General features: G+C 43.0%; 1 pseudogene; it reads right to left on the reverse strand.

Annotated features, from left to right (window-relative positions):
• Positions 1–227: 227 nt before the first annotated feature.
• LOC124656510 lies at positions 228–1,792 on the reverse strand (annotated as a pseudogene).
• Between the last annotated feature and the right edge of the window lie 10,899 nt (positions 1,793–12,691).

A 12,691-nucleotide genomic window follows, 5' to 3' on the forward strand; every position in this document is an offset into this window, starting at 1 on the left:
GCGCGACACTAGAGACGACTAGACTTAGAATATCAGAGTCCAGTCAACTACTACAATGTGTAACAGTCTCTCAGAGTCAAGTCGACTAGACTGAGACTTTCAGAGAGTCCGAGTCAATTCAGAGTCAAGTCAGTCTGGACTCAAATTCCAAGAGTCAACTAGCTAACAATCTGCAAGTGTTTGAGCTAGCATGCATTCATAGGAAACTCTGTTTGAAATGATCATCTTTATGGCCGGGTGAGCTGCTTGAAAGTGAGCGGCGCTGTGAAGAGGCCGCCGTCGTAGTACGCGGCAGCGGTGATTTCCCCGGCGTGCTGGCACGCGTGCACCCGGTCCCAAAAGACGAAGTGGCCGCGGTCGGCGCAGAGCGCGGAGTTGGGCAGGAAGCCACGAAGTCGGTCTCCGCCCCGAGCCTCCCGCCCCCGCAGCAGGCGGTGTCGATGTTGGCGAACCCGGACGCCCGCGGGTTAGCGAAGGTGGCCTGCGTGAGGCTGTAGTAGTCGGCGACGGAGTATGCGAGGCCCGGCAGCCCGGCGGCGAGGGTGGGCAGGAGGGAGCTGAGCGCGCCGTCGAAGCCCGCGGCGAGCTGGTTGAGGCCGTCGTTGCACGCGCCGGTCGCGTGGAGCGCCCGCACCCTGGGCACGCAGCCGATTAGCCCCTCGTTGATGATCCCGAACCTCCTCGCGCCCATCTGGTATAGGTCAGTGATGGCTGCCGAGTAGCTGGCGATGAGGCTGCAGTAGAAGGCGGCGGCGTTGTCGTCCGGGGCGGCCGCAAACACGAACATGTCGTTGCTGCCGACGCCGATGAGGAAGAAGGACCTCGAGAGGAGGCCGCGGACCGCGTGGGCACCCGCCCTGGCCTCCATCTCAGCCTTGGTTGACCGGAAGTAGCTCAGCTCTTTCGACAACGGGATGGTGTTCCCCGCGTTCTGCAGCATCCACGCATGTGGAAGTGGTTGATTAGGTCTAACATAAACCATGCATTCATGCGAGAACGAAGCAGCTAGCTGCCATACCGTGGAGTCGAGAATACCAGCATCACCCGAGGCGTAGCTCACGCCTCCGGTGAGAGCGGTGAGGCCCAGCGGGATGGTTGCCCCCAGCGAGAGGTAGGCCGGAGAGCTCTTGTTGAATCCGGGGAAGACTTGGGTAAGAATAATTTGTTTGAAGAGACAAAACATGTTCAAATATTATTTAAAAAAATGACAACGCACATCTATGTTACATATGTAAGATCAAAAATTTGCAGCTTCAAATTCGATATATACTTAGAGAACCAAAAAAGACAAATTTAGGTGTCAATAGTGAACTACTATTCAATCAGATGTGACACTATTCATAGTTAGATTTGTCTTTTTTGTTTCTTCAAGTGTAGATCAAATTTTGAGCTGATTTTGTTTTTTGAAGTTGTAGATACAATCCATATATATGTTTTATATGAGTTGATCCTATGATCTCATCTAATAGATAGATCCTATACAAGTGTCTCCCGTTGAATCCAAGAGTCTTGGCGATGTACTCGGCGACGTTGTAGCCGTTGCTGAACCGGTTGGTCGGCTTGGAGCTAGGGTAGTCGATGCCGTTCAACGGCGTGTTGGCCCTCCGGACGTCCTGCCCCACCAAGTACTTGTGTTGTTGCCCACATCCAGCGCGGAGTCAACGAATACGTACATCGCCGGCACCTGCTGCCCTGCTGGTCGGCGGCGGCGCCTGACACTTGGATGGACATGGACACCACAACAAGGATCTAACCTATAATAGATGCCCCCAACGGGGGCATCACAGGGCATCCACGCACGCCACGAGGTGAGCATGGGCTGGCCGGTTGCCTCGTTTCGTTTTCAGCCAAGGATTGGGCCACGTGTCAGGCGAGTATTGGGTCGAGAGAGGAAAGGAAAATGGATCGAGGAGAGGCTCCATTCCCCTGATTCGCTAGTGCCCGCGGGTGAGAAAATCCTAGCTGGCCGCCTCACGCTCCCGCGTCCCTCCCTCTCCCCCCGTCCTCTCTATCGCCCCTTACCCAGGCCTCCATTTTCATGTATAGCCAAGCTCCGTCTCATCTAGCCCACTGCCCACCCTCTTCGTCGCGCTGGGTGCAGGGGAGGGAGGAAGCGCTACAAGAACGCAGGAGGGATGAGGTCCGGTGTCGTGGCACCTCGGGGAGTTCATCCACCACCTCCGAGCGGGGCGCCGTGCTTGGCGCGGTAACCGCGTAAGGCGCGAGCAGGGCGTCGGTCTTGGGTGCACGCCCGGTCTGCCCCGCCCACCGCCGCCACGAGCCGGGAGGAGCCCTCCAGCGACCCATTGCCGCGCCGACGGCCGACCTTCAGGCTGCGTCGAGTGGCGAGTCCCCAGGTCGAACACGGCTCCTCCTCGACGCCCTCAACTCTACGTCAACCTCCCGAGCTCCAACCTCCTCCGATTTGATGGTATGTTCTAGGATAGGTTCAGTGGTGTTCCTCCTCTCTTTGTCTATTTAATCCCCTGGATCTTATATGTTTGTGCAGATTCTATGTATTATGCCTATAAGTTGTTTGACAAATTTTCAAGCAGGTCGTTCTCAAAATTCCAAGTATGATGGAGATGCAGAAGCAACACTACAAGATCCCAGGTTTCTCCCTCACTCTCTCTCAATCTCACTGCCGCTGCTAGGGCTTAGGTCCCCACTCACGCATTTTCTCTTGTGAGAGATAGCTCTTGCCGAAGCAGGTCGAGATAAGAGAAGGCGCAAGTTCAGGTATACATCTTCGAAGAGTTTCCATCCACAATCTGCATTAGTCCAAGCCCTGGTTAAGTTTATGTTGTCCTTTTATTTGCTCATATGCAATACATGATTCAGAATAGCACTCCACCAGCCTATGTGAATTGGCACGCTAGGACTTGGGAAAGCTCTGGTCAGCCGTGCCCACCCTTCCCAAACTTTCAGATAAGTTATTTTTTGTTCAGGTGAAGTATGATTTATTGTTCAGACAGCTCGGGCAGTATAAGCACCAGACTGTGCTTAGCTTTGTTTGTGGCTTGAAATTTAGATAGTTGATCGGTAAGTTCGGTGTTATACTGTAAATGTATTCATTTTTCAGAAATGGTACCGTAGACTGTATGATCTGCATCCAGGTAAATCTGATTGGCTATCAGTTTGATTTCGTTTTGATCTTTTTGTATAGTTCTATGTTATAGATTGTAGGAGGAATTTTTGGTGAACATATGATTGAAGGCGAATGCCATGGTAGAGAGCTTTCGTTTGGGGATTTCGAATTAGTGTGGCTTTTATCAGTTCTGTTTCAGACCCGGGGGAATGAAATTGTTTGGCTGGTCGATAGCACATATTTTTCCATGCCATCAATAGTTAGGTGAATAATTCAACTAGCTACATATAGTATATGGTGAATTTTAAACTAACTCTGATTATGTGTGCTCGTGCTCGTGTATTCTTTGCACAGGTTTGTGGCCGCATCTGGTTATTGGTATGTGCGCCACGGTGTTCCTGTTTTTGTGAACAGGTTTGCTCTCTTCCTCTGAATCATTGATCCTTTGGTTTGGATGTGTGTTTATTTACTAATCTCCTTTTTTTCTTTGCAGTTTGGTGTACTTTTATCTCTTCCGTTTTGTCGGTCCTCTTCTTCAGAAGATCTACAGGTTCACTAGGTATATGCCCCCTATTTGTCTAGATTCTTCTTAATTAATGCCACGCTAGGATAAAATGTTAGGCTGGCTGTTGAGGGAAGATTAGCCTATGTACTGCTTGTTCTGCTTGGTAGGTTCGCTTTTACGAAGTTTAGCTTGTATCTAGATATATCCTACATTGCATGTCCATTACATCATCTCCTTCGATTCGCTTATCATGTAATGTATTTTTTAGTTTTTACCAGGTGATATTGCTTACTAGATGAGTGATTCGTGCTGCGAGTTATGTACATATTTGTTTGAGTAGGTGTTAGAATGTTTAGTAGTCTTTAGCGCTATTTCTGTCATTTGCTTACTGGTTTACAGTTATTGTCATCACCAACGACATCGTCCTTGTGTCCAGAACTCCACACGAGCTCCAGAAATCCAGAGCAATCCGGCACCTCTTCCCTCTGTACTTTGGATCAGAGGATGGATCAGAGATTTAGCATGCCTCGCAATGCCGGTTCAGGTTCCTACCAAAACTCCCCTCCCTCTATTCTCTGCTAGATTTCTGGCTCAGATTGGAGTTGCTCATGTTTCTCCCCTTTCTGCAGCACAATTGGGTTGATATATGTACCAGAGAGAGGTTGAGGGGGTGCATTGTTAATTCAGGTATGGGCTTTCCACCAACGGATGCTACATTCTTTTGGTTCACCTTATCTTATTCAGCTATTATTTCCGTTTCAGTGTCCTGGTTGATCATGTTCTGTTTGAGCTTTTGTTGTTATGTAGAGGCACCCTCTATTTTTTGAAGTCGACGAGTAAAAAGTTCCAAAATACAATTGAGGCATGTTCGGTCGGTAATAAGGTAAAAGCCTCCTTCCTCGGTTTTTCTTTGTGAATCATTTTGTTATCAATGTTATTTTGGCGTCACCAAATTGCTCACCTAGCATTTGCTTGCAGGTATGAGGTATCTATCTTCTTATTTACTTGACGAAGTCATAAGCGTGTGTTACCTTGTGAGTAGAGGGATGCTGGACTCGCTAGCTAGAGGCGTCAAGGTTGATAGTTGCTTTTTATTACACCATTATATTTACATCACAGGTCTATATTAGCTATTATGACTATCAAGTTTTATTAATGCCATGTCATACTTCAGACATGGAAGACAAAAACTTTAGAAGTTCGTAGCTGACGGAGAGGCGGAGAGCTAAGCAAGGATGAATTGGTGGCATTCCAAGTGCCTCCTTGCATTCCTCAAGCTGGTGATGCTGCTCATGCTGACATATGTGCCCAGTTGTTTGTAAAGGGGATGTATTTTATGGTGTATTTCATTTAACATATTCTGCATAGTTTAAGTTCTATTCCAGATCTGCATTAGTTCAGCAAAGTTGATGGCATGTTTTGTGTAAGTGCTGTTCTTGCCCTGTTTAGGACATTGCAGGTTGTCAATGAAGCGACTGTGTCGGTTGATGGATATCATGCTGGTAGACGAGAGGCGGTTAGGAAAGCAGCATAGAGTCTAAATTTGTAAAGGGAGCATGCCTGCTGACATGACCATCTTCAGTAAAGCATTCCTCCTCCCTAAAAAATCATGCAGGCTCAGTTATTCATTGTTTGCTGCTATTGTAGTTTTGTTCTACCACTTCCTACAACAAATAAAAAATCCAGAGAAAGAAAGTAATCTTTTTTTTTTACAAACTGTACATGTATACCCACTTAGAATATTTTCAAGATGAGGCTATTGCTTTGTACTCCATTTTCTGAATAATAACTTCATCCACAATATTATCATCATATTGTAGTTTCCTATGAGTTCATGGCTTTTCTTCATAGCAAAACTGATGTTTACGCATGCCCTCGATGGATTTATCATAACGTAAAGTTATGTTATTCTCAAGTCTCTACCAATATGTTCTGTAAATATTGCCTGTATTTATATTCTTGTTATCATCCCGGTCTCATCTTTGGTGTATTGTAGGAATAACTCAGGATTGAATTCTTCTTGATATGTGGAATTCTTTGGTGCCATTATTTATTTTTGTTTTTATGGTCATACCTACAATAATAGCTAATGAAATTGTTTTCTTTGCATTTATATTGCTGAGTTGCTTGCTGATGTGCAAAACTTAGTTCGGTTGCAACTATTTCCATTTTGTGCCAGGCTTATAAACTAAGATTTGTTTTCTTTTCTATTTTTTTTAATTTTGAATATCCAATGATACATATTTATGTAAAATTCTAATAATAGTTGTATATATATATATTGTGTGTGTGTGTGTGTGTGTGTGTGTGTGTGTTGCCCACCATGGTGCAACAGTCGCTCGATCTGCTACTTTTAGCTAGCCTGGCTCTTCATCATCATGATAAATTGATATTCTTTTTAGACTGTCATGTATGGACTTTTTCAAATGATGTAAAAGAACTTGCAAATCAAATTGATGGTTTAAGCAAACTAAAGCGGCATATTTTCTGAACACAGGTTGGTATGTCTTTGTAAGCGTGGGGAGACTTGTTAAAATTTTATGCCCTCTTTATCTGGTGCTCTTAGTCAGTAACTATTGTTGAGGCACTGTGTAAAATATACACATGGTTGGAATATCATGTCTGGACTTTTTAAAATGATGTAAAAGAACTTGCAAATCAAAATTGATGGTTTACAGTGGGCAAACTGAAGTGACATTTTCTCAACACAGGTTGGATTGTCATTGTTAGTGTGAAGAAGGCTGGCTGTTGAGAGTTTATGTATTCTTTATCTGGTGCTCTTCAATTTTTCTATTCAAAATAATCAGTCACTGAGAGCAGCACTAGTGAATAATATACACATGGTTTGTCTGATTTCACTCTTATCTTTATACATCCTTAGCTGCTATTGTTTGTGCGCCTCTGCGTTCAGATGATAACCTTTTAGACATAAAAATTACTAACATCTATTTTTCTGTCATTTGTTGTTTATCTAATTTACTGGGACCACTGGATATGGGTGGAGCACGTCCCTGGGCTCTGTACAGTGATTATCCCGAATGTCAGCGTTCTAAGTAAAAAAAATTACTCTGAGAAATCTTAGTTCTATATTTGGCCGAGCAAAAATAGATGAATGGTATGATTACCTTTTTAATTCATTATCTACTGCCATTGCCAAATAAGTATTCCTTTCAGTGTCTCATAAATAACTACCCTAAACGGCTAAACCCTAAACTTTGAACAGGTGAATACTGGTTATTAGTCTGCTTTACTAGGATGTGCACTTCTGTTATACTGTAAGAGTGCTGGGTTTCACTCCTAATCGCCAGTGGTTTGGTGCCTCTTATACACTGGAAATCAGCTAAGCCACATCCTACTTTGCCATTACACGAGTCATGCATGTGCAGACAACCTAATTGCTCTAATGAGGAAGGGTATCTCAAGTCTGTTTAGAAATCCTTGCAAAGACTGTTCTTCTACTGATGTGCTTCCCTGTGTGTCTTCCAGGTAATCAATTAAATCTTATAGCAATGAACGGAACCAATGAGGCTGGATTTATGCTCTGTCAAGGGAGGGGAGAACAGGCCATCAGATTCCAATGCTTACTGCAAGGAAATGGCCACAAAAGCAGCCGCGCTGCAACTCCGTGATTACTCATACTCCTTATGAACTGAATTGTATCCTTTACTCCTCTTACTTTGTTGCATCTTTATAACAATCTCCTGCCCAATTGACAATGGTCTTACCGGATTATATGGAAGGCAAGGTACCCAAAATTTGTAGTGATACTTGAGACCAAATATTGAGCTATAATTGAAACACCTGTGAATATTAAGCTTAGCCATGGCATCTCTCTTTAGGTGGCTGATCCACATTGAGACTTTGTGTGATCCATGATTTGTAATAAGCACTCTTGGTTGTAGGGTCCGTGGCTACATTTTTCAATAATGAAATAAAGGCCGTATGCATCACTTTGATGCAGAGGCTGGGACTTGTTCCCCCTTTCGAAAAAAAGTTGAAACACCTGTGATATACCCAATCGAACCCAAGAAGCATACATCCATGCTATATAATATAATTATTTTAGATCATAAATATGCAATTTAGCTCAAGACGGTGCACATGGTATCTTTCCATCTGAAGTTTACAATATTACAGGATTAGACCTAAATTTAATTAATTATAATCATCCTGGTCTTAAAATACCATTAGTATGTGTAAGGTAAGAAGAAATAGTGCCAGCTACTAAAGATGCTATTTTCCCAAAATCTTTTTGTGCAAATGAGGCGAAATCTGCAGTTTGAATTCGCTTCTCATTTCATTTTGTTGGGTAGATAGTGCCCGCTTACATAGGAAAAAGATGTTACTTATGTACTGAGAGTTCGTTTGTACTACACACGATCGCTCAAGCTTGCAATGCCGGTAAAAAGACCATACCCAGATCATTCTCCAAGGGGGCATTGCTAAACGATGCCTGATATGGTAGCAAGGCTACATCTGAACTCGGCGCTTCCTAACAAATATCTGAAAGTTAGTAAAATGCTGACTGTACTTTTCTTTGGTTGTCACTACTTGCTTATGCATACTGTTATTCGTTATAATTTCTGGCTGATTGTTCTTTTGGACTGATTTTGCAGTATCTATGGTTAATTCATCTCTAAATGTTTGTTCTTTTTAATTAACTGTTGCAGTATCTATGGCCATTTATATTAATTCTTATTTGTATTTGATGATGTTAGTGATGCCAACACTTTGTTGAAGCATGTGACTCTCAAGCCCCGGAAGTGACCTTCAACCTATCTACGCAGCAATAGTAAGTGTCGTCCTATTTTTCCGATCATTCTGGATGCTGCTCTTATTTGAAACAGGTGAATGACTGGATTCCTGATTGTTTTTCATACGATGTTTGCAGGCATGAGGATGTCCTTGCTACCGTAACAGCACATCCAATACCTGATGATGACGACGCTCTGATCGAGTAGAGAGATCATAAGTTGATTGTGCTTTGTACAAGAGTTTTCTACTTTTAGGTGAAAGGCTTGATATTCAGGCTGAAATGTTTTCCTTGGATCAAGAACTATTGTGTGACATTGATCTACATCTTTGCCATGGATTTCTTGGCCACATTGATATGTTACTTACTGGTTCATTAGTATTATTATGCATCCCAGCTTACTATGGATCATATATATCTATCTTCGCATGTTTGTCTTCTGATCCTGAGTTGTTAGTGTAATTTTAGAGCTCTGGGCTGCCATAGAATTTTGACTATCAGATTTGGTCCGCGAAGGTACCGAGCCAATAACATATTATCATTTTCTCACCTGTTTTTCATCGTTGTTTTACAAACTGCAAACTGAAGTTAACTTCACGGGATCGTGCGCCAAGTCTAAATCTAGTGACAACAAGACGGCCCTTCATGGTGGCCAAGTCGTACACCGTGATCTGATGGATGAGTTTTGCTCTAGCCGTAACACGTACACTGGCTTTTGGCGACAGCCATTTATTATAGGGCACGTGCAGGCCCAATGCAGGGAAGTTTGCTCTCAAAGAGGAGACATTAATTGGCCGTGCGTATGTGTTGCGGCACTGCGGAATATACCAGCCAATGGACTGCGTGTTTAGGAAGGATTTGGATTTCGTCCGTAAAATTCGAACTTCGTCCGAATTTCGTCATTTCGGTCAGGACTGGTAAGATAATTTCCCAGACGAAATCAACTGAATTTTGAGGATTTTTTCGAATTTTTCTAAAAAGTCAACTATTTGTCAAAAACTTCCAAGAAATTCTAATTTTGGACCAAATTTGGTCGAATTCCCTTAGCAGATTCAAATTTTGTTTCTCTATTTTCGTCCGAGATTTGACAGAGAAATACCGAAATGGGCGAATCTCGTCCATCTCAGTCAGGGCCGGTAAATTTCTGGAAACGAAATCAAAATCTTTACGTTTGGTTCATGCCCCAACGCGCCCTACCAACTTGCGGGCTGATGACCCACAAGTATAGGGGGTGTATCGTAGTATCTTCGATAAGTAAGAATGTCGATCCCAACGAGGAGCAGAAGGTGTTGACAAGCAGTTTCGATGAAGGTTTCACTGTAAATGCTCACAGACAAATATTCGGGGGTTTTGATGTAACAGATAAATAAAGTACAAGTAAGTAAAATGCGAGAGAAATAATTGCAGCGAGTGGCCCAATCCTTTTTAGCACAAAGGACAAGCCGGTTTGTTTACTTATAATGACCAAACGTTCTCGAGGACACATGGGATTTTAGTCTAGTGCTTTCGCTACATACTGTTGATTAATCTTCATTGTTTTGATAAGTGTTGTGTGGGTGAACCTGTGCTAATGTACCGCCCTTCCTAGGACTAATACATACTTGTGATTATACCCCTTGCAAGCATCCGCAACTACAAGAAAGTAATTAAGATAAATCTAACCACAGCCTTAAACTCTGAGATCCTGCGATCCCTCCTGCATCGATATACCAACGGGGGCTCAGGTTTCTGTCACTCCGGCAACCCCGCAATTGGCAAACGGGTACAAGATGCATTCCCCTAGGCCCATAAATGGTGAAGTGTCGTGTAGTCGACGTTCACACGACACCACTAGAAGAATAACACCACAACTTAAATATCATAACATTGAATATTACTCAACCATAGTTCACTACTAACAATTAGACTTCACCCATGTCCTCAAGAACTAAACGAACTACTCACGAGACATCATATGGAACATGATCAGAGGTGATATGATGATGAATAACAATCTGAACATAGACCTTGGTTCAATGGTTTCACTCAATAGCATCAACAACAAGTAGAAATCAGTATCGGGAGAGTTTCCCCTATCAAACAATCAAGATCAAACCCAAATTGCTATAGCGGTGACGATGTCCAGCGGTGGAGATGGCGGTGATGATGGTGGAGATGATGATGATGGTGATGGAGATGATGTCCAGCTCGATGGCGGTGACGATGGCGTCGATTTCCCCCTCCGGGAGGAATTTCCCCGGCGGATTCCTGCCCGCCGGAGAGCTCTTTTCTCTCCGGTGTTCTCCGCCCCGCGAGGCGGCTGTAACCCTTCGTGAGGATTCCTCCGTGGCTTAGGTCTTCGGGACGAAGGGTTTCGCGAAGAAAAGGAGGCGAAAGAGGCCGAGGGGGCCCCACACCACATGGTGGCGCGGCCGGGCCATGGGCCGCGCCACCCTATGGTGTGGGCCCACCCAGGTCCAAGCGGCTCCCCCTTCCGGCTTCCTCCGTCATCCGGAAAAATAAGATCTTCACGTAAAACTTCCTTCCACAGTTGATCTTCCGAAATATTGCATCCTGACGGTGCTTTTTCCAGCAGAATCCTGGCTCCGGTGCTCAATCTCCAAATAATCATGAAACATGCAAAATAGATGAAATAATATAAGTATTGTGTCCCAATATGAAATATATCAATGAATAACAACAAATTATGATATAAAATAGTGATGCAAATTGGACGTATCAACCCCCCCAAGCTTAGACTTCGCTTGTCCCCAAGCGAGACTGAACTCGGTAAACAGGTCCACATGTTTATGGAGTGAAGAGTCAATAAATAAAATACGGACAAGAAGCATCATATTCATTTACACAAGACATTATAGTAAGCAACTTCCTCATATAACTCAACTTGAAACAAGTATAAGGTAATCACAAATAAATGTGCATAAGGAATCATAATTGGTGATGGCAAACTTTGTTCTTGGTCAGAGAACAGTTAACAGATCATACTTATCTATTGAGCAGCGCTCTTATAATAAAGCTTATGGTAAATTTGCATACTCAATCATATTAATCATTGATGACTTTCAAAGCTATATTCATTCAGGTAAAACTTGCACTAAACAAGGAAGAGTAAAGACATGATGAAGCAAATCACAATATAATGGTTTGATCACAACAACTCAAATGCTTGCTTGAGATGGAGGGAAATAGGTTTACTGACTCAACATAAAGTAAAAGACAGGCCCTTCGCAGAGGAAGCGGGGATTAAATCATGTGCTAGAGCTTTTTCAGTTTTGAAATCATATAAAGAGAACAAAAGTAAAGTTTCGAGAGGTGTTTGTTGTTGTCAACGACTGGTAGCGGGTACTCTAACCCCCTTGCCAAACAAACCTCCAAAGAGCGGCTCCCATGAAGGACGTTATCTCTACCAGCAAGGTAGATCATCCCTCTTCTCTTTTGTTTACACATGTACTTTAGTTTATTTAAGGACGACACTCCCCCCAACCTTTGCTTACACAAGCCATGGCTAACCGAATCCTCGGGTGCCTTCCAACAATCTCATACCCTGGAGGAGTGTCCATTGCAAAATTAAGTTGCTTACTGATGAATCAGGGCAAAACATGTGAAGAGAATTATTAATGAAAGTTGATTAATTGGGGCTGGGAACCCCGTTGCCAGCTCTTATTGCACAATTATAGGATGAGTGGATGAAGCCACTAGTCCTTTAGTGGAGGCTGCCTAACAAGACTGAAAGATAAAACACCACACACTTCCTCATGAGTTATAAAACATTGACACAAATAAGAAGTAATAAGTTTTGAATTGTTTAAAGGTAGCACATGAAGTATTTACTTGGAATGGCAGAAATTACCATGTAGTAGGTAGGTATGGTGGACACAAATGGCATAGGTTTGGGTTCAGGTTTGGATGCACGAGAAGTATTCCTTCTCAGTACAGGTCTTTGGCTAGCAAGGTTAATTAGCAAGCATAAGAGTTGAGGGAAACAAACAAATATACATGTGATAGAAACAATCATGCATCTTACTTGTAAGCACAAACAATTTTAACTTTTAGAATACTAAGCTAAGAGCGATAAGAAAGATAATAATATCTTCTACATGTACTTCCTCTATTCTTCTAAAACTCAAAGTGTTGTTAGTATTGACCATTGCTAAGTTTGCCAAAACCAAATAGATTAACTCAATTCTCCCAAAGTGGTACCAATACTAAAATCAAGATCAATCATATAGTAGAAATTGCAAACTAAAATAAGGTGTGCAATATGTAAATGATAAGACTTCTCATTAATATTCCATAACGATAACTCACACCAAGGGATACATAGACAAACTAAAGGAGAGATACT

The sequence above is a fragment of the Lolium rigidum genome, chromosome 1 (assembly GCF_022539505.1).
Source record: "Lolium rigidum isolate FL_2022 chromosome 1, APGP_CSIRO_Lrig_0.1, whole genome shotgun sequence".
Classification (NCBI taxonomy): Eukaryota; Viridiplantae; Streptophyta; class Magnoliopsida; order Poales; family Poaceae; genus Lolium; species Lolium rigidum.